Genomic DNA, 23489 nt, shown 5'->3' with positions numbered 1-23489 from the left:
CAAGTAATAGTAATTTAACTACACATCTGATCATCTGCCTCAGACCACATTACCTAGAAGCCACAGAAAATCATTCACTGACCGGAGCAGCTCCAGGACATAACGGTGATGGATCAGGGAGTCCAGCAGCATTCCAGCCTGCAGGCACAAACCCCACATGTGCCCTGGTGATGTCTGGAAAATAAAATGCATGGAAATATCTCATTGCTGGTACACGACATCTGCCCTCAAATTGCCCCAAAATCATGCTGGCAAAGCACTACTCAAACTTTTCACTCCAAAAAAAAAAAAAAATGCTAAGAAGGCAAATTTAGGCCCTTCCATTAAAAGCCAGCAACCATCACTGCCAGTATCTGAGCTGGAATTCTCCTGACTTCAAAAACCACCGCGCAGTTACATTTCAAAAGTGAAAGTCATATATGTATTCCACGTAGATGATATTACAGTAGGATTTTTCTTTTCAAAATTTCCAGTTGCAACATTAGCACAAGAAAGTTTATGTTTCAGCTTTAAAAAATCAATTATCCTCCACTTTCTTAATTTTGAACATATTATTATTTTATAAAGGGAGCTATGCTGCATATTATAAACCAACTGTTTGGTTTCTGCAAATAAGACCTTTATGACCTCACTATTTCAGAGCAAACTTTAATGATGTTTTGAGAGGTGGGGCCTGGGGCGCTCACTAACAGCTCTTTAAATACTGACAAGTATGTGCTCTTAAGTAATGCAAAGGCTCTAACTCCACACTAGCTCAGAAAGCAAAGAAACTGCACCAAAGACTTACTTTAACATTTTAATATATTCCTATTGTTTTGAATATTAAAGTTCTTAAAAGATATGATTTTTTTTGAGAAAGCCAACAGCTGTATTAAATTTCCTCTCACCAAGAAAGCAATCTTTATCAAGAATAAAAACCCCTATAGAAATCGAAATGACGGGACGTTTCTAGCTAAGTGAACATGCAGATCTGAACACAAACCTAAATCCTATCAGATCTCACTCGAACGAGCTCAACAAAGTCCTGGGCTACCCTGGAACTTAGCTCTTCTTTTCCAAAAGTTGGCTGAGCTAAGATCATCACACAAGGCAGGGAAGGAGAGAAGAGGAAAGTCCACCTGGCAGCCTCCATCTGTTTTCTTCCAGCCAAAAGTCGCCTCTAGGGTCGCCCTGCTAACAAGCCCTCCCCATAAGGAAATCCGGCATCCACACTGCCCCTGCCGTCCCCAAGCAGTCCCGACGCCTCTCTCCCAGCCTGTGAATGTTCTTCTAATGACACCCCCTGTTGGTGGCACCCTTCCCCTCTTCCCTGCTACACACACACACACACACAGAGCCACAGCAGTCTTCCCAAATCACAAATTTGATTACATCACCCCCACTTCAAACCCTTCAGAGGCTCCCTGGTGGAATTCTAGCCCCACCCCAGACACTGCTTGCCCAGCCTCACCTCAGTACACAGGTCCCCAGTGACCTCAGGGGCCCCCTGACTTGCTCCTACTTCCCACTTGTCTCCAGGCTCATTTTGACTGTTTCCCAAGGAAGCCTTCCCTCCTTCCAACTACCACAATTTGTTCCTCTATTCCTAGAACATTCTAGGCTAAGTCAACTTCTGACAATGCTAAGCTCACAAGAAGCAAATACATTTTGATTACTAATGTGGCTCCACCCTCTCTCCCCTAGACACACAGAAGTGCACGTGTTATGAATAAATGATTGACGGGGTGGGTCTCAAAGAGACAGATATACCTACTCTCACACGTCCCGACCCTTGTGTCTGTAGAATATCAGAAGAAAAACCAGAATTACCTTTCCTGAGGGTCACTTTCTGATGACACCCTTCACTGACTACTGTGTCAGTTCTAGTAAAACCCAAGCTCTTCCAAAGCCCTCCATCCCGGACTCTCTCCAGTGTCCTCACCAGCAGGGGCACCTTCCACCCTGGACCACACAGGGCACTCTCCCCGTTTCCCCAAGCCAAAAGCCTCCAGGCATCTGCCCGGGCTGCACCTGCCACCTGAGCCACATTCTTGACTACTTCTCCTGGCTGACACTCTGTCCTCACAAATGAATGTAGAGTCCATTTCTTCCAGGAAGTCCTCTCTGATAATGTCCTTTAGGTCTTGGTTGGGCTTCATCTATAGCAGCAGTACATGGTGACCAACTGGGTGTTTGCCCGCTCCTTTGAGACCACGAACTCTTGGGGGCCACGTGGGAAGGAGTGAGAGATTACAAGAGGGGTGCGGGAAGCAAAAAGCAAAAATCACAGCCCAAGTCCCAAATTCAAGGATACTTTCTCAGGAAAAATATAAACAATTTCACACGTGTGCAATTTGGCTACTGTTTTTGTGGCTTGTGGACAGCAAGAACTTGGTGTTCTAGTCCAAAACCCAGATTACATGCAAAGAAATGTATATATTCATATCCAAAGGAAACCAGAGCTGCTCAACAACAGTTTGCAGTTAGAATTGAAAGGAACTTTGATAAAGGCAATCTCTCTCTCTCTCTTCCTTCTTTTCTGGCATCATATAATTTTAGAAGTATTTGCGTGACCAAGAGATGGCTACAGCCCGTGATTCTTCACTGGAGTGTTTGGGGCTGAGGAAGATCAGATTACATTCACTGCGTAAATGCAATCACACCAACACACTGATAGGTGCCGTGGTGGTGGAGATGATGTTCCAAAACAGGCAACATTATTCTGTAAGAGAACTCTAAATAGAAAGTAAGAAATGCAATGTTCTGTAGTCAATTTCATTTGCTATATGGGTCATTAATTGATAGTATATCTTGTCTAATGAAACCCAAAAATAAATTGTCAACGTCGATTTTCTTCATCTGACCATTTTATGCTAACTTTGGATATTAAACCCTCACTCCATAAGTAAAACTCAGGCCTACACTGCAGCACAGTTACATCCCGTGGAAGAAAGCCGATCAAGGGAGAACTGGAGAGTTTCCCTTCAGAAGCTGCTAAGTCTGGTTTTGCACCTGTACGTGATTTGCAAACACGTCATCGAGAATGGAGAATACCTAACAACTGTGGGGCGAAAAGCACTGCGGTGCTTCAGAAAAATCAAAGAACGCTGAGCTTTGTGAAACAGTCCTGAGGCACTTAAATCGTACTTTTTCTGAAAGGCTCCAAAACTGACCCAATTCATCATTCCAGGTTCAACAGGGAGGTACCGGAATTAGTAGAGAAAACATGCCCTTGAAGTCTGACAAGGCCTTGCTTGAATTCTGCTGCAGCATTTACTAGCCACTAAACGGACCAATTCCTTAACCCTCTGAGAAGGCTTCCCGATCTGCAAAAGGGGGCTGCCACCGCCCACCTGGGAGGCATGGATGTGAATTCAACACGCAAGTAGGGCGGCCGACTGGTACCTGACACGGGGCCTGGCTAGTTTCCCTCCACTGCCCTTCTCCCCCTTTAAACTTGCACTGTTCCCCCGGTAAGGATCAAGACCACGGAACAGAATGCCCGATTTTTCTGTGTATCCCCGGATACATGACTTACCCTTAGGAGGCCAGAAAAACTGCTTCCTCCCCAGTCACTATCAACGTTCTTAAGATTCTGGGTATTTTTAACTCTATTTTCCAGGGAGACTATTCCAGAACTTTCCAAGCACCATTCTCCAGGTTGGCTCCCCTCCCAGCACCCATCCTTTCTCACTTCAGATACTCTGTATGATTGCCTTCTGTTCATGGGAAAGCGAGTCCGGTAGGGTGGGGACTCCCAAGGACTCCCCCCTCCCTCACAGGTGAGTGTGACTACCTTCTGCCCACTCCTCACTCCAACTCCAGCTTCTAAGAAGTCTACCCTCCAGGACCCTGCAGACTCTGCATCTTCCCAAGACACACACGTGGCCACGACCCTCCCTTCAGATTTCTTCCTGGCTGGCCCTGCACACCCCCCGGCCCCTTAAAGATAAATGGCATTAGGCTGAAAATCGCAAATGCCGCTGACTGACACACCAAAGCTGCATGGTCTGGGCTTTCCTCCAACCCAGGCAGGGCCCTGCCCCCCCTCAGCCTCAGTCTGCAGCTCTCGAGATGATCTAATTCACATGCAAGGCTATGAACACCAGCTAAGAATGACGACTCCCAACGTGTATCTATAGTCCGGCTCCTTCACCTGAGCCACAATCTCATAGACACGAGTGCCTCTTTGAAGTCCTAACTTGGATGACAAATGGCATCTTAAAAATGCCTCATGTTCACCATTTACTCTGGAATTCGATTCCTGGCAGGTACCTCCCAGACTCCCCATTTTAGTAACAGCCCCAGCACCCAACTATGTGTTTGAGGTCACATTCAATTTCCAATGTTCCCTCCCCTAATCCCTGGCCTGGAATCAGTCCTATTATTTCCGTCGCTAAGCCCATCTCAAATGTGGTTCTACAGGGACCATGGCCGTAACCCCCCAAGTTCACAGCATGGTACACTGACTAACAGTCCTCCGTAGGGTGCTCCCTGGAGGGGGAGGCATCTCCTGCCACTGGTCACCTCAGAAGGCACTGTATTCTCACAAAGGAGGCCCAGGAGAAGGGACTCAAGGTTCTCCCGTGGTCTGAGCTTTGAAGGGCCCGAGGTCTGGGGGAGCTCCTAATTAGCAGACACACTTGCCAGTGAGCAGATGAGGATGGAGGAACCCAGGCAAGGCTGTTCTCACTCCAACCCCTGGGCTCTCGGGAGCCACGGGAAAGGCCTGTGTCCAGGGCACAGCCCGGCCATCACAGATCCCAGCCAGCATTAGCCAACACGGACAGCCTAGACTCCATCTAATTGTGACACTTACTTCTGTTCTGTTCCCCATCCAGAATGTGATGGACTCATTCAGATATTATGGCCTGTCTCAAGCGATACAAATTCAGTGATAAATGAAGTGTCCACATTTGGACCAGAGCATGAAAGGAGAAACAAGGCCTCATGTTCAGCATGATGGTGGTGGCCAAACCCTTCCACCGAGTGAGATGAACCATGATGGGGGTGAGAATCCAAGGTCCTAGGTCGGCCAAAACTTCTTCCTTCAAGGTTGGCTGGGGTGTTGCAGACTCCCTACCGCAAACTAACTACACGGCCGTCAGTGGTGGACATCAGCTGCAACAGACACGGAGTCAGCTATTTATGCCAACATGGGTTAAAAGTAAAGGCCGGGGCAGGGAGGCCTGCACGGCTGCTGAGGCAAAGCACAGACCCGGCTCTGAATGCCCACTGGCTGGAGAAGAGAGGAAGCTACGGTCCCCTTTAGCGGTCGCTGTGTCAACAAGATCCAGGTGAGCCAGCTACTTAGGAGAAGGCCATGTTTTCCTGATACTCAGAAAAACCAGCCTCGTAAAGGGAACACAAGAGTGGCATGGATTTTAGACCCCCCCAAGCCACTTTATGAAGGCAAAGTAAAGTAAATGGCACAGGGATGTTGAATGCAAAAAAAAAAAAAATTAAATAAGTAAACGGTGACTGCTTCCTCCAACAGCGTCCCCTGCAGCTGCACACCCACGAGCCTGCCACTTTCTCACCAGTGACCGCTGGCCAGGAAGTGCCATCACGCACGTCACACTGTGACAGCCAGGAACCGCGTGAAGAGCACGTTTGTGTAAAAGCAGGAATCGAGCAAGATGCTGCAGACTTTGACTTGACAAGATTAAATACTCCATGAAAAGAATCCCTCAGCAGCCGCCTAAATCAATTCGCATCTCACTTCTTCAAAACAATCAAACAAATTTAATAAGGGCTCATTTGTCACCAAATATAAGGAGGACCAAACAGGTTCCTCAAAGCAAGGATTTTAACAGGTATCAAACACCAGTGGGTGATGTGCTAACAAAGCAAATATTCCAAAAAATTAGAAAATAAAAAATGACTAGGATAATACATGGATCAAGGTAACTGTTAAGTTTTTGCTCTTTAAAGCGATGGAGAGAGTACGGAGGGCAATCTGGATATTTCCAATGCAGGGTGTGCACAGCCCACATTTTCAGACGCAACAACATGCTCACTGGGCAGTACAAGAGAAAAAGAATAAAGAAAAAGGAAAAGAGGAACAAGAGAAAATTAGAAACACACAAGAACAAAAATGATTTTGACAGCATGTACAAGAATTTATGTGAGTGTGTGAGGCCAGGGATGCTGGGACGGTGAGACCCACACTCACCTCCTGCTCCAGGGAAGGCAGAGGCCTGAGGGGAGCGGCGCTGCCGGGGGACCCCAACGTGATCAGCGCCCCTAACCAAAACTCCACCTATATGCGTCTAGGCAGCTTTTGAGCTACAAATTGTGGTCGCATTTCAGGCTGGACAGTTTTACTCACTTCCACCAAGAGTAGCAGGAGAGAATTAGACTGTTCCTGTACCAAAGCATTGTTTAAAAAATTAATGACTGTGGAATAGTAAAAGCAAAAATTGAGTAAAAGTGACTGGAGGAGAATGTGGTTGACCCGAGCTCACTGGCCACGTTATCTCACTGACGTTAAGATGCTGGCTGAGCCCTTATGGTACCAAAACAGACAGACCCACCAGGAGGGAGGTTTAATGCGCTGCTGTATTTTGATGCCGGGAGCCATGCCTGGTACACGAGGTTCTGGGTAAACAATGGTGACAGTGTCAACCACTATGGGCTAAGCACACATCCAGCTACTCCGCCAAATCCCAAGGGCAGACTTCAAAAGGCAAAAAGAAGTTGGCATTCTCTGGTGGGTCTGCAGAGTCAGAGCCAAGCAGTTGCTGAGCAAAAATGTCACCAGTGCCTCCTATGACAAAAGAGGAGGCACTGGCCTGGGGCTGGGGCAGGGCTCTAGGCTTCCACTGCTCACCAACCAATCTGTCCAGGGGGAGAACGTGGTCTCTGCGTATGTTGCACCTATGCACCTACCTTGACTGACGCCTGGGGGCTCAGCAGGAGGTGACATGTGAGGTGAACGGAGCCAGCCTCGGTGTAGCACAGTGCTGGCAGCTATGCCCTCAGCAGTGCCCAGGCTCCTAAACCTGACACCTCATCTCCAAGGAGCAGAAGGGGAGTGCGGGCATGAAGATCACAGGGCCCTGTGAGGACAAGTACAGGCCATGACATGCCTTGCCTCTTCCTTAAGCCATAGAGTTATGTCCGGGAGGAACAGAAAATTCATCCAGAGCCCGCTAGGCACCTCACACACGTGGGGGACTCGGGTCACCTCTGCCTATCACTCACAGGGCTGGTCTGGACATTCTTTTTATCAATTCTCTGGCATCTTCTCCTCCAACTTACCAACAACCAGAAAGTAGAATCTGATCTTAGTTAATTTCAAGAATCACAGAGCACCGCCTCCACAGTGGGCCCGGCAGCCGTGCCAGGTCCTCCGACCGTCACCTGTCAGACCGCCATGAGTTCTCTCCAGACTCAAGGCCTGAGGCCGTAGGCCGTGGGCACACAGCTTCCCTCACTCTCCCCAGCAAAGGGGGACCACCTCTCGGCAAAGGCATGTCACCCTCTTCTGCACGAAGGACAGCACTATAGATACACGGGGAAACAGAGCAGATGGTGGGGGGGGTAGGCAGCCCAGAAGAGCTCGTCTGTAATTCCGAGACAAAGTGGGGCCGTTGACTTAATCACAGGGACAAAGTGAGGATGAACATTTCCCTGTTCTTTCCCATACTCCGTGATACGCCTTTCCCTGCATAAGGAGTTCATTCGGAGGTCCCTGGCGGTGATTCTGATGTCCCAACATGGCATGCTGGCTGTCGGGCAGGAAGAGAGGGCCTGAGCCGAACAGGTGCTGGGCCTGGGAGGCAGGAGACACCGGCTCCAGCCCCAACTCAACCAGCGCCTCGTTCTGCCTCTCGGGATTCAGCATCTCATCTACAAGCAAAGGGATGAGACTATCTTAAGACAGGCTGCCCAACATAAATGAAATGAGAGCCATGTAAAGAAAGTTTCCCAGTTGCCACATTTAAAACGGTAAACAAAGAAACAAACCAACAAACAAAAAACAAATACTAGAAAATGATTTTAAGAACAAATCTTAACCTACTGTATGTAAAATACTATCATTTTGACATGTAATCAATATAGGAAGTGATAAGATAGTTTACATTCTTTTTACTAGACAAGTCTCAGCGTCTGATGTTCATTTGACCTACAGCAAATCTCAGCTCAGAGCAGCCTCCTCCCCAGCTCTCCTAGTATCAGTGGCTGTGGATACTCTATTGGACAGCAACTCCAGGGGTCCCACCAGGGTCCTGGCTGAAAAGCTGGAGTAAGTGTCCACAATAACCCTAAAAGGATCTCTCTGAAACAAAGGCAGATTCACTTTTAAATGTCTGTAAACCGGCGGGCTGCACCTCCCTCCACCCTTGGCTACAAGAGAGTCCTCTTCCTTGCTGATCCCTTTCTGGATGTAGGGAAGAAACCCGGCACACAGCCAGGGTGGACTGGCCTCTAGGTAAACTTACCTGCTTTCTGTGTCCAGTCCCATGATGTCCTCCTTCTCAAATGGGATGCAGAGAAGGAGGATCTTGTCCCCAGAATTGTCGGATGCACCGTCCAGCCACTTGGACTTGGGCAAGATGAAGAGTGACTCAGTGAAGTCGTCGATCCTCTTCTCCACCTCCCTGCAGTCCTCGTAAATTGAAGGCCACTTCGGTGCGCGGCTGCTCGGCCACCTCCCCATGCAGCAGAAAGTCAAAGAGCTGAGAGTCATAGAGCGTGGTGCCATACAGCTCCTCTGCACGTGGAGCTTTTCGAAGCCTTGGCCGAGAGGCAGTCAGTAATGATGACAAGGCCCAAGACCTTGCGGTGGGTCTGGAAGTCGCTCCACCCATTCTTGGGCGCATAGTGGTGACTGTAGTGGATACAGTTTGCCCACTGGGAGCTGCACGGACTGATCTGACTCACCAAGGTGATTCACTTATAGATGCAAAAGAAATTCTCCTCTGAGATGATCCCCACGTGTTCGACCACCACGGGGAAAGTCTGGTGGTCCTCAGCACACTGCACGTAGTCAGGGATGCTCATGTTGCAGGCCCTGACGAGAGGGGAGAGGAGATCGAAGTACATACTGTACTGTGGGCTGCAGGCCCATCTGGGTTGCGGTGACCTGGTGTGTACCAACCAGAAGGCAAGGGAAGCTCAAGTAAATCCGGGGGTACAGTTTGTCCTCAGAGTCTTCAAATGGCTACCGTAGCTCGGATCACATTACCCAGCTTTTGGTCTAGGCTTCCTGCCCTGCAGAGAAGGGTCATTTCTTGTTTTCTGTTTCCAAGCACCTACCAAGGCCCTGATGCAAAGTCACTGCTGAAAAATGCTGAATAAGGAAATGAACAAAGGAAGTGCTTTCCCCATCCTCCTTCAGCAGAATATAAAGAAAAGTACTACAGTGGGATCAAAAGATCTGGTTTTCTATCCAATTTATTTGAACTCCTAAGCTTCAGAATAATGGATAAGAAAACTTGCCTTGGGGAGGAGGGTACAGTTCAGTGGTAGAGCACGTGCTTAGCATGTACGATGTCCTGGGTTCAAACACCAGTACCTCATTTTAAAAAATGAAACAAATAAATAAACCTAATTACCCTCCTGAAAAAATATTTTTTAATTCAAAATTCAAAAAAAACCTTGCAATTGACACAACATTGTAAACTTGACTATACTTCAATTAAAAAAAAAATCTTTCTCTTACATGAATATATCTGGATTACAGAAGTTTGCAAATGTAAAATGCCTAGGGTACCACCTGCATAAAAAGGGGTGACTGTACAAATTTAGTATCGCTCCTTTATGAGCTATATTTCCTTTGAGGGGGTTATAACTTCTTAGAGCTAATTTTCTCAGATTAAAAAATATAAACATTACCTGATTCTCAGGACTGCTGAAGAATCAGATAACCCTATTAAAGCATCTGACCCACAGAGGTTACTCAATAATGTTTGTTGAATGAATGAATAAACCAGCAAAGTGAATGCTGCTCCCTGCCACAGACCATCATAATGGTACTGCCTGGAAATCCCAAGCCCACGTTCCACCCGTCTTGACACTAACAATGTGGGTGACCTGGTCAGGCCTGTGTGATTCTCTAAGCCCCAGTTTAATCGTGAATAAAATTAGGGCAATAAAACAAACCTCAAATTGTTAGTGAGTCAGTAATGAATTGTACCCCAAACTTGCAAGTTGGAACCATTAAGGAAAACTATACAAAGGGTCCATAGGCCCTCTCCATATTATCTCTTACAACTACATGGGAATCTACATTATATCTCAAAATAAAAAGTCTAATTTTTTAAAGAGGCTATTGAGGTTAAATGAGCTCACTGTCTCAAATAAGGAACACAAAGCACAAATAGGACAATGCCAGCACATGAGATACACTCAGTTAACATTCCCACTCAACCCATTGGTCCCTCCAACTTCAGAGCAAGAGGATGGGTCCTCGTGGCAAGAGGCCACTGCACCTGAAGCTAACAAAACTAATGGTGCCCACTTCCAAGAGCTCCTGTCATCACCCTTGTTCTAATTTTCTATTTGTAATTTTTTTCTTTTTATTAAATAGAAACTCCCAATTGCATAGCCTTCACCTGACTAGATATCATGATGGCAGCCCTTCAAAACCTGACCACAGAGATCATGATGGCAGCCCTTCTTGGTGAAACAATAAAATGAAAAGCCATTTCCACAAGACCTCTGTGTAAATCTACTAGGGAACTTAATCCTGGACTGAGGAAGAGGACTGGGGAGGAGGGGGCAATCAGGCGCACAGAAAACTATGGGCCACCTGTCCCACGATGGACTTTAGACTCAACCCTCACCCTACAGGAAATTCAAAATACACACCGACAGATTGCTATGGACAAGATTTTTTTTTTTAAACAAATCCCTGAATCCCTAGCAGGTCTTATTTCTACCGAAACACAAATGGATTATGTGTATAATGTTTCACAAAAGCCCTAAAATATTATCACGCCAACTTGACACATCAAGAAAAACTGAGGTAGAGAAGTTTATCACATTGTACATGATTAGAGAGAGGCCACGTCAGACACCGTATTTAAATCCAAGCCACTGCTCCAGTGCTCACACTAGAAAGTGTGACATACTGCACCTTTCCTGCCCTCTCCCTGCAATAAATCTCTGAAGAGTCTTTTCTGTGCCACCTGGAATCACAATCACATCAATTTTCCACAAAGTGCTATGTCACTCCTTGGAGGCTGTATCAAAATCTAAAGGGTTGGGATGGGAGGAGTGATTTGCATTTTCTGTTTCTCAAAGGAAACATGGCTTTAAAGGAAACTGAAAAGCACATATCTAGTCTAAGCCCTCATTGTGCAGAGAAAAAAATGGAGGCTCAGAAGAGATGAGGAAAGGTCCTTATTAATAAATATATCCTCAGCGCAGCACCAAGCCAGCCCTGGGCACTGCTGGGGGAGGATCTGGGAGACCCAGGAGAATGAGTGTTAGAAAAAGGAAAGAGAATAAGCATAAAAGGCCCTGTCTCTACACCACCATACCATGGAATTCCACCAAATTACCAAGTAAGGGTGCAGCCAATATTAAGGTGGGCTAAGCAGGTTATAGAAACCTGGAAGTCTCAACCATATTGGAAATTCCAACATTTACTATGTTTTTTTCCCAGTTCAAGCATCAACTCAGTGGGAACTCTGTACCAGGGACTACACGAGGCCTGGAGTTCTCCCAAATACAGACCTCTATTACCACGTGTACAAACCACATAAAGGCCACCAGAAGAAAAGCACCCACAGATGGAATTACTGAAACTGAAAGCAGCCAACCAGCATATATTACTAAGAAAAATGGTGCTCCTAGAAATGGACTCATGGACATAGAAAGCCAACTGTGGTTAGCAGGCAGGAAAGGGGGGATTAACAGATACACGTTAATAAATATAAAATAAATGACAAGGACCTACTATATAGCACAGGGAACTATATTCAATTTCTTGTAATGAGTTGTACTAAAAACAATCTAAAACATATTTATACACATATGCATATGTTCATAACTGAATCTCTGCTGTACACCTGAAACTAACATTGTAAATTGACTACACTTCAATAAAAATTAATTTAAAAAAATAAGTAAAAATAAAAGCAACGCCATTAAGAAAAAATAAAAGAACACTCTAATCCCCTTAGCTGTAGCTGCTGAAGAATTTTGGTTGCAAGCACCAAGTCCACTGGATCACTCCAGCACTGGCTGTCACTCTTTCTGACCATCAGAGAGTCACTTGGCTTCACTGAGGTTAATTTTCTCTTATGTGAAAGGCTACAGTTGCAACTAATGATGTATAGAATCTCATCATTCACAAGCCCAAAAATTAGTGAGGACTTCCCATGGGCCAGGCTCTGGAGAGATGAAAATATAGGGTCCCAGTTATATTCATGGGTAGAAGAAGTTTATGCCGTAAAGACAATAATTCTTCCTATTTTGATAGACAGATTCATTGCAATTCTGATTAGAATTCCTACCAGATTTTTCATGGAATGTAACAAGTTAATTTATGGTCAAGAATAGCCAAGAAACTTCTTTAGAACCACCACTGGGGAGGGGTGGATTGGTCATTCATTTCCACTGGTCTTTCTGATGTGATGAAAACGTTTAGGATAATAATTGTTGCACAACTGTAAATATGCTAAAAGCTGCTGAATTGTACCATTTAAATGGGTGGACTTCATGGTGTGTGAACAATATCACAATAAAGCTGTTATATGAAAAAATATTTCTTGACAATTATTTTTCCCTCTATACTACTTAGTCTGCCCCACAATTTAAGAAAAACAAAAAACCAAAACAAACCAAACTGTGCCAGGAGCTCTTTAGGACTGCAATGTCCCTGGGTCTCCAACGCCTCTGGTGGTGCTGTTCCTGTTAACACACCAAGCTGGGCTGGGCTAGTTAGGGAATGTAACTGTCTTTTTAAAATCGATGGTCACACGTTTCACCCTGGGAGAGGGAAGGAAGGAGGATGACACAGCCTTATGCCTTCAGCTCAATTTTAACTGAACCAAGCCCTGCTTTCAACACTGTAAACCCTCTCACTATAAAAACACATGACACCAACAAGCACCGCCATCATAACACCTGAAAGTGTTCAAGGTACTTACCTGGGGCAGAAACACTGAGGGAGGAGACAGAAGCTCGCTTGGCACTGAGGATCCCTTTTCCCGACTCCACCAGTAGCTGGGCTTTACAGCCGGAGGCTCTCAGCCCAGGGAGCAGCGCAGACGCCACTGAGCTGTTCCTCAGGGAGCGGGAAAGGAAGACCAGGGCAGCCCTGGAGTCACGGGGCAGGGAAATGGGTGGAAACGCGGGCTGCAGCCCCGCTCGGAGGCCATCCCCAGCCCCAGCCCCAGCTGCCCCGTCCGGGTCCGCAGACCCCGCCCGCCTGGGACGCAGCCCGCCCAGTTGTGGGAACGGGCCGGTGGCCGAGGAGAGGAAGCCCGGGAGGAGAGGACTCGCGGGCGAGAGAGGGGAAGGGGACGCCAGCAGCGGACTGAGGGGAGCCCGGCTGGGTGAGAGGCGGCAGGTGCACACCTGGCCCCGGGAAGCTGTGGCACTGGGGCACTGGGGCAGGTGGCGCGGGCAGAGGGGTCTGGCCAGAGCAATTCAGCTGAACACAGGCTGACTCACGCCCTCGTGGTCTGTGACACGCGGACCGCCCTCCCGCAGCCACCTGACCCCTTTCCCGGGAGACCCCACATTGCACTTCCACAGCCAGAGGCACCGGCCCCTGGCAGGAGCTAAAGGCCTGCCGAGCGACAGAGCTGAGAAGCCTTTGGGGCTAATCCCCGGCTCGGAGATGGAGCTTCCAACCCGCGGTCCAGCTGACACCGACCGCCCATGCGCAGGAGGGCCAGCAATCCGCTCTGGGTTCTGCGAGATAAGGTGGGGCAGTGAGGGAGGGAAAAGATGGGAGGGGGAGGAGAGGAGGGAAAAAGTGGAGGGAGACAGATGGACCGGAAGAGCAGAGAGAAGGGAGGGATCTGGAAAGGGTAAGGTCCTAGCGGGGATGGAGAGAAAAAGCTTTACCTCTGGTGGCACCCTGAAGAAGGCGGCAGTCCTGCCTCTGTACCCTTCTGTAACACTTCAAGGCCCGCAGCTCAAGTTTTACCTCCCTGATCCAGCCCTCCATCCGATGCTGCTGCAGAACCCCTACGGGTATCACACCTGTTGCCCCCAAGCAGAGCAGGGTTTTCTGTTGGTCTGGGAACCAAGCACCCGCAGGTGTTGTCGCTCAGAACTACCTTGGGAAGAGTACATATTCCCCTTTTACACGCTGGGAAACAGGCAGGCATGATCTTTGCCTTAGCTCCACTGTCCCAGGTGTTGGGCTGGCAGGGAGCGGGGTGGTTCAAGATCAGAGCCCCAGACAGAGCAGACTGCCTGAGTGTTGGTGCATAGTCCCCATCCGTCCTGGGTAAACCACACTCCACCCTAGTGGAACCATCAAGGGCTCACAGTAGTTCCCTGGGTGTGGGAGAGCTGTCCTCATGTGAAGGAAAAGCCCAGCTGGGCTAACAAGCTAAGTCACAAATCTAAGTGTGATAAGTGTCGGTTTACTGATCTAAATTCTGCTGGGCTAACTCGTAAATCTGAAGTTTAGTGTCAGTTTACTGGGCTAACAAGCTAAGTCGTAAATCGAAGCTCAACAAGTGTCTATTACAAGTTGACAAGCACCAGTGTGCTGATTCCTTCCTTTTTGTTGCTTGAGCCTTATTGGCTAATACACCCTTACTTGTAATTAACCCTTTAAAACTTCATGTGTATGTCTTGGAGGTGGGTGCTCAGAAATTCGGAGCAGAAGCCCCTCTGAGCCCGCCGGCATAATAAATCTGAGTACGCCAACACTCCGAGTGGTGATTGTTCCTTGGCTGGCCTGTTGTTTCCATAACACTCAGTTCCAGTGCCCAGCTTGCTAGGTATATAGGAGTGCTACCAAATCCAAATTCATTCTCTTCAGTGCAGGACAGGCCAATAAGTTGGGAGACCAGGTGTTGGGGCATGGAATAGCAAGTTTCTGTAGACCTAGATGGCAAACTAATGTCCTGGAAAACCATCTCCCCAAGTCAGAATTCAGGCTCCTTTCCTACGTGCTTGGTTGTTGCAATCTTCTTGGTGTAGGAATTCCTTCTTGTTAGAATCCTTTGTTCTTGCAGCTATCTGCCTGGGTCAAATCTCTGTAAACCTCTAATAAAACAAACGTTATTTTCTATTCTGCAATTTCTTATCTTTTTATGAATGAAAATGTGTTAAATATACTTAAAGATCAGAGCCTTCAGAATAGGTTCTCCTGTATATTTCAGGCTCTAAGCAACATTGTTTTACAAGCAAGATGAAGCCTAGGAGACAGAGCATAGGGTTAAAGTCAAAGGAAAAGATCTAATATGGAGTCAGATTTGTTCTGTTCTATTACCCAGGCAGAAGCCACTTGAGGATTTAAATCCCTTTAAGTTAAAAATAACTAAAACTTTAAAGGAATTTACATACATATGTGGGAATGTGCATAGCATATCTGGAAAAGCACCCAAAGGATAGTAAACAGTGGCATCTCCAGGGAGGGCTGAAAGAAGAGAGGATGAGGGAAAACTTCTTTCAATTGTGTATTTTTGTGCTCTGTTTGAATTTTTTTTAACCATTTGCATGTATTTCTTTTTCAGTTAAAAAATGTGTAATGGAGCAAAGGAGTAACTAGCTCAGCAAATACAGCAGCCATGGAATCACTGAGTCATCACTTTTGATTTAAGCCAGGAAGCATTTATTGACTCACCTATGTGCCCAGTGCTGTTTTAAGACTTCTTTTATTATTATTATTATTATTATTATTATTATTATTATTATTATTATTATTATTATTATTACTACTATTATTATTATTATTAATATTATTATTATTATTACTATTTTTATTATTACTATTTTTATTATTATTATTATTTTATGAATTAATAACAAGGTATCCCTCACCCCTGCCCATGGCTGGTGGAAAACCAACTGAGTTTTTATTGAGTTGTTTTCCAAGGAGTAGAGATGAGTTATAAACTGAACACATCTTAAGGCAAAACAGTCGGAGTGGTTTTCCAGCAGGCCAGACAGCTATGAAGGGTTTTCAATAGAGGCCCCCAGAGGCTGAGAGAGAAAGCCTCGAGGACCCTACAAAAAGCTGCCCAAACTGTCTTCTCCATGGCAATACTGAAATAGGAAAGAACAAATCTGACTCCATATTAGATCTGTTCCTTTGACTTTAAAAAAGCCAAGTTAATACTCTCCGGTCTTTTCATGGGTTATGATGTCACAGAGGAGATGGACAGGTCAACAAGGAACCACTCTGCCGTGATCACGGAGCCGGGGAGCGGGATGGGCGGCAACATGTGTGACGCAGTTGTAGCCGTGCCCGCGTTTCTAGGCAGGTACCCAAAGTCGCCTCGACAAGATGTCAAACACTTGTGCCCACGTCCTCATCACCTGACATGTATTAAAGAGAAATGGAAATGTATAAAAGGCCAATACCCTTGGTGGGTACACCGTCCAAAGAGCAAAGTCACAGTTTGACAACTGGCCATCTCGGTTCCCTGGGCTTCATTCTTGGAGAACCTTAAAAACCACTCCTCTGTCCTTAAGAAGTGCTGCATATTTGTCCTATCTTTGGCTCAGGGATGGAGCACGTTCAAGTGAACTTTAATGTCTGCACAGATTTGACTGTCTTTCTCCAGGTTCACTTGTCCATTCTAAAGAGGCCTGAGCTAAGTCCATCCTCCGTAAGATCTATTCCCTCCAGTGACTGCTCATTGAGCCTGCAATTAAGAGCCAGCAGAACAAGAATGTCCTTAGCTAAAAAGTTCACCCACCCTTCACTGCTTTCTTAATCTCCTCTCCTGGCTAATTGCAACAGACTATCACCTCCCTCCACCAAGCTCCCCAACTATGTCAGTTTGTCTCCCCAAAGAGAAGGTAAGGTCCATAAAAGAGGAGACAACTCCATAGTCACGTCTGAATTCCTAGCATAAAGTAATGTTAAGAAATAGAACTATGATTATGGCTTCTTTCCTTTAAAACCTTTCTGGTTATTTGATTGAGACCTTGGAAGACAGGTGTTTGCATTCAAGTATCTTGATCCTCAAGACTCTGGAGGCCTTTTTCGGAATGGCTGCTCACTGATTCATTCAAACCACAGCTTCTCATTCCAGGAGTAGCTGTGATTCTCTGCCAGGAGTTTGTGGTTACTCTCATGCCAGAAGAGCTTTAAACTATATCCTTACTTTGGATTTGTTATTTTTCCCCTCTTCCAAAAAAATTGACTTTCCTTAATGTCTTACCTTGAGGAATTTTTTTTCATAGTTAACCCTTTAGTAAACCATGCTTCTCGGGATGGGCTTGGCCTTACATATGATCAGTCATCCAACTCCCATTGTGAGAGGACTCGGGCTCACCTCCTACCCTCCAGTCAAGGCAACTGAAACTCAGTACAGGAGCCAACAGGCACCCCAGGGCTTCTAAGGCTCGCGTATCACCCAGAATCCCTGCTTTCTGGTTTGTCTTGGCTTCTGAGGATTTCCCCTCACTTTCTTCACAATTAGCTGTGCAGCTTGAAAGATGAAGAAGGAAGGTTTTATTTCTTAATCAGCATTTTAAGAAACTTGTGTAATGAAGGTTTTCACGAGTTTCTAGAACCCTCCGTTGCCGAGACAGAAAACACACTAGATATTTTCTAAGTTTAGCTATCATGTGTATTTTTTCTTTTCTTTTGTTTTCTTAACTGCAAATAGACATTTTTTAATTAAAAAAAATAAGGCCCCAAATAGGATAGAGACTTGAAGGGGCATACAAAATTAAAGGGCAAAGACAGAAAAATGATAAATACTCTACAAGGTTAATATAATACTTACACTATGGATCAGATCAGCAATTCTCAGTAACAGCTAATTGAAATATGTCCATGAGGTAAAACGTCTCTCCTGTCAGGAGATGGCTAACAGAAAATAGAATTAAAACAACAAACTAAAATTCTAAGTCTGGCGAGGTACAGAATTCTACCAGCTAAATGTGTCTTCTTCTGGAAAAGAGGGAGGCTCACCAGCTCTTTACTGTGGAGCCTGAGCCCAGGGGATGGCGGTGAAGTGAGCTCTGTAAGTACCCAATAGCAAACTTGTGATGAATAAAGAGATGTGAGCTTTGATGACAGAGATGATACTACTATTCACTTGTCCTGTAAAGTATGTCTTCACGTTCAGTGATCAATACCTCAGCGTCCTCAGGGATTAAGATTATAGGAAAATTCACAGCCCGGGCCCAGACCTCCTCTTTGAGCTCATGACAATGCACTTAGATATCTCAAAGGCAACTCGAGCTCCACCTGCAAAGAGCTGACTTCACGGTGCTCCTCCCATAGCCGTCCTACCCAGGGCCCCTGGTCGGGGGGCAAGGTCTCCCTTCCTCTCCCAGCTCAGGCCCATCACTCACAGATGTGACTGGACCCCACCTTCAGGGCCCAGATTTCCTCAGTCACCGAGTCCCACCACCCACACCTGAACTACCAGGTACTCACTGGCACTCACTCAGCACTGACTGTGTGCTGGGGACCACGCTGCACACTGTGAACACGTTATCTCACTGGATCACCACAGCAGTCCTGGGAGGTCGGTACATCACTTCTTCAATTGATTAGATAAATTGTTTACTTCCTTGAGTGCATCATCCAAAGTGACACAGCTACTCAGCCACAAAACTGGGACTGAAAACCACTTGAAAATTCTACACTCCTACACCTGGCAGCCACCCTAATCTGACTCATCACATCACCTCCTGCAGAGCCTTCTAAATGTTTCTAAGCATTCTACAAGACAAAAGTGATCTACGAGAGCACCCCACTCCCCTACTAAAAATCTGTCAATGACGGTCCACTGCCCTTAGGAGAAAGCCCCACCGGGCCTGAGCACAGCCCAATGGCCCGGCATCCGCGTTCCCTGCGCGGCCTCGCCGCCTCACCCACCACACAGATCTACACGTGCCGTGTCCAGGACAGGGATGCTGACTCCGTACAACCCGGGGCTCGTCTCACTCAAACAATGATCACCTTCTTCAGTGTTCACCCTCTTCACTGCTGACGGTCAGAAAAATATTTTCTCAGGATGAATCAATATCTTTTTCCTTACAACTTCCTGTCATTGATAATGAGCTCCATCCAAAATACAGAAGACCTAATTCTCAGTCTCCTTATCTGTAAAGTGAGAATAACAAGGAAATATATGAAGTTTTAAGTGAAATAATATACATGTGAGGCTGAGGGACAATTCCCAACATACAGTAAGCACTCAATATGTGCTTATTTAATATTAATAGGAATATATTGCATTCCAGCAACATTAACTCATTGTTTTATGGCTTTGTCCAACAGACTACAGACAAACATTTGGACGAACACCTTTGAGCAGATCAGCCCAAGCGTGCTGGGAGAGGTAAGCACTGACTCCAGTTACAGCTGCAGCCAACCAGCACTACGGGGCTGGGGCAGTTTGCTCAAACTCTTACATGTTGCTTGAGAATTTAGTTGTCATTAATGAATAAAGACAGGTGTTCTTTAGTCAAAATTCCTGAAACATATATCTTCAAAGATTGATGCAAATTTGATTTCAAGTACAACACTCTCACTAGAAATTATTTGAAAATGATAGTCTTAGCTCCTCTGCACATCAAAAGGGCATGATCTTAATGTATCTGACTACACCAGAAGTGTTGTTTAAAGGAATTTAAGATGAAGCCATCCTAAATAAGCTCTCAGTATCATCTTCACAAAGCCCCACCCAAGGGTCTCATTTCTCACTTCCACATAGGTGTTCAGGTAGCTTAACCTGGGTCTTGGTTTCTTATAACACGGGGGTGGGAAGAGTTGTGGATAGATTTATGTAGCAAATATAAACCTAGAGTATTTGCTGTGTAGAAATCCTAGAAATAAACAAATTAATATATAGTCCTACCCTCAAGAAGCTCAGCCTTTCCATTTACAACAGCATTAAAAATAAAATGAGAGATAAATTTAACAAAAATTTACAAGATTTGTACATTGAATATTTTGATGTATCACCGAAATAATACTTAAAAGATCTACATATATGGAACACATCCCATGTTCATGGAATGGTAGACAATATTGTTAAAAATGTTAAGACTCCCCAAAGTGAGTTACAAATTCAGTGGAATCCTTATCAATATTCCAGCTGACTTCTTTGCAAAAATTGAAAAAGTGATCCCAAAATTCATATGGAAGTGCAAGGGGCCCAGGTCAGCCAAAACAATCTTGAAAAAGCAGAGCAAAGTTGGAGGACTCACTTTAAAGGGTACTAAAAAGCTATAGTACTAAGTCAGAATGGTACTGGCATAAGTTTGGATAAATAAATCTATGAGACATAATAAAAACCCAGGGGGAAAAACTTACATTTACAGTCAGTTTTCCACAAGGGTGTCAACAACACTCCATTGAAAGAATAGTCTATTCAACAAATGGTGCAGGGAGTGCTGAGTATCTGCAGGCAAAAGAATGAATCTGGAATCTGGACCCCCATATTTTAAATAAATAAAAATTAATTCAAAATTGATCACAGACAGAAACGTAATAACTAAACCTATAAACTTTCTAAAAGAAGACACAGTATAAATCTTTGTGGTCCTAGGATAGGCTTTGGTTTCCTAGATACAATACGAAGAGCACAAGTGATAGAAGAAAAAAGCAGATAAACTGGACTTCATCAAATTTAAAACCTTTTTGTTAGAAATTACATCATCAAGAAAGTGAAATGACAGGGGAAGGGGGTATATCAAGTGACAGAGTGCATGCTTAGCAAGAAAAATAAAATAAATCAATACATCTAATTACCTCCCCTGTAAAGAAATTGTTTTAATGCTTAAAAAAACTAAAGTGAAAGGACAATCTGCAGAATAGGAGAAAAATTTTGCCAAGCATGTATCTAAGAAGAGACTAGTATTCAGGGTATATAAAAAATGCTTACAACTGAACAATACAAAGAAAATCGACCCAATGTTTAAATTTGCCAAGGATTTAAATAAATACACAAATGGCCGATAAGCACATGAAAAGAAGCTCAGCATCACTAGCCAAATCAAAATCAAAATGAGTTCTCATTTTACACCCACTAGGACGGTTTTAATCAAAACATGGACAATAACAAGTGTCGTTGAGGAGGCAGAGATACCTCATTTGCGGCCAGTGGAAAGGGACAATGGTGCAGCTTCTTTGGAGAAGTCTGGTGTTTCCTCAAAAGGTTAGAGTTATATGGCTCAGCAATTCCACTCCTACATGTAGAGTCATCCCTCAGTATCCTCGGGGGGTTGGTTTCAGGAACCCCCCACCCTGGATACCATAATCAAAGGATGTTTGAGTCCCTTTACAATCAGCCATCTGGATCCATGAATTGGAAACTACAGATATGGCGGGCCAACTGTACAGCCAACAGAATGAAAACATATTCTCACAAAAACTTGCACATCAATATTCATGGCAGTATCATTCAGAGTAGACAAAGGTTACAAACAATATCCATCCATCAATGAATGGATAAACAAAATTACCAAGAATAGGCCCACAAACTTTTGGTCATTGAATCTTTGACAAAGGAGGTGAGAACATACAATGGAGTAAAGACAGCCTCTTCAGCAAATGGTGTAGGGATAACTGGACAGCTGCATGTAAATGAATGAAGTTAGACTACTCCCTCACAACATACACAAAAATAAATTCAAAATGGCTTAAAGACTTAAACATGTAGACAAGACACTATAAACCTCTTAGAAGAAAACATAGGCAAAATATCTGACATACATCTCAGCAATGTTCTCCTAGAGCAGTCTACTGAAGCAATAGAAATACAAGCAAAAATATACAAGTGGGATGTAATTAAACTTACAAGGTTTTGCACAGCAAAGGAAACAGTAAGCAAAACTAAAAGACAAACTATGCAATGGGAGAAAATAGTTGCAATAAATGAGACTGACAAGGGCTTAATTCCCAGAATATATAACACCTTTTACACTTGATAAGAAAGAAAAACAAACAATTCAATTCAAAAATGGGCAGAAGGCCTAAAGAAGCTTTTCTCCAATGAAGACATACAAATGGCCAATAGGCACATGAAAAAATGCTCAATATCATTATCAGAGAAATGCAAATCAAAACTGCAATCAAATATCACATCTCACCAGTCAGAATAGCCATCATTCAGAAGTTCACAAACAATAAATGCTGGAGAGGCTGTGGAGAATAGGGAACCCTCCTACACTGTGGTTGCAGTTTGGTGGAGCCATTGTGGAAAACAGTACAGAGGTTCCTCAAAAGACAAAACATTGACCTCCCATATGACCCAGCAATCCCACTCCTGGGCATATATCCAGAAGGAACCATAATTCAAAATGATACCTACACCCCAATATTCAGAGCAGCACTATTTACAATAGCAAGACATGGAAACAACCTAAATGTCCACTGACAGATGACTGGATAAAGAGGTTGTAGTATATTTGTACAATAGACTACAATTCAGCCATAAAAAAATAATAAAATAATGCCATTTGTAGAAACATGAATGGACGTGGAGAATGTCATTCTAAGTGAAGTAAGCCAGAAAGAGAAAGAAAAATACCATATGAGATCGCTCACATGTGGAATCTAAAAAAACAAACAAACAAAAAGATAAACTTATCTACAGAACAGAAACAGACACACAGACATAGAAACCAAACTATGGTTACCAGAGGGGAGAGGGTGTGGGAAGAAATAAATTGGGAGTTCAAGATTTGCAGATACTGAGTATGTATAGAGTAAACAGCAAGTTTATACTGTATAGCACAGGAGAATATATTTAATAACTTATAGTAACTTATGTTGAAAAAGAATATGAAAATGAATACATGTATGTTCCTATATAAATGAAGTGTTGTGCTGTACACAAGAAACTGATGCAAAATTATAAACTGACGCAACATTATAAACTGACTAGATTTCAATGAAAATATTTTTAAATAGAGAAAAAACGAAAAAAAAAAGAAAAAGGATATTATAAAACCAAAAGAATAAAGTACTGACTGAGGCTACAACATGGATGAGCCTTGAAAGTTTATACTAAAATAAGCCAGACACAAAAGGGCAAACAGTGCCCTTTTAGGTGAACTGTATCTAAGCCTTTATTGTACTATTCCAGTAAATTTTCTGGAAATTTGAACTCTCAAAATCAAAATAAAATGTATTATTCATTAAAAACCTAAAATGATTCCTCACAGGAGGGCTTTAATTATTAAATGCAGAAATGCATGTAAAGCTCCTGGAACAACAATTTGCACGTCCACACACAGTCACTGCTGTCACTGCCACTCAGAGGGTGGTGCCAGCGCTGATGAGGGCTGCCTCCAGTTGCTCCCCTGCAGACAGGAGTGAGGGCCTGGGCTCTGACAGGAAGGGTGACCGGGAACATGGGTTAGACAGAGCCATGCCCCAGACTTTGTAT

General features: G+C 44.6%; 2 long non-coding RNA genes across 2 annotated transcripts in view; both read right to left on the bottom strand.

The window, feature by feature from the left end:
* LOC135320949 (uncharacterized) overlaps positions 1-23489 on the bottom strand; it is a 101962-nt gene that overhangs the window by 23107 nt on the left and 55366 nt on the right. The window contains exon 8 of the long non-coding RNA XR_010380313.1: positions 54-174. This is a non-coding gene — a long non-coding RNA (uncharacterized LOC135320949). The remainder of the gene's footprint in view (positions 1-53; positions 175-23489) is intronic.
* Positions 17683-21566, bottom strand: LOC135320956 (uncharacterized). Its single transcript, XR_010380324.1, has 2 exons — positions 20411-21566; positions 17683-19195 (listed from the first exon to the last, which is right to left on the bottom strand). It is a non-coding gene; the product is annotated as an uncharacterized LOC135320956 (long non-coding RNA).

Source organism: Camelus dromedarius, unplaced genomic scaffold (genome assembly GCF_036321535.1).
Source record: "Camelus dromedarius isolate mCamDro1 unplaced genomic scaffold, mCamDro1.pat HAP1_SCAFFOLD_186, whole genome shotgun sequence".
NCBI classification, from domain to species: Eukaryota; Metazoa; Chordata; class Mammalia; order Artiodactyla; family Camelidae; genus Camelus; species Camelus dromedarius.
Note: the sequence above shows the minus strand (reverse complement) of the source record. Positions and strands in the feature narration are given on the sequence as shown.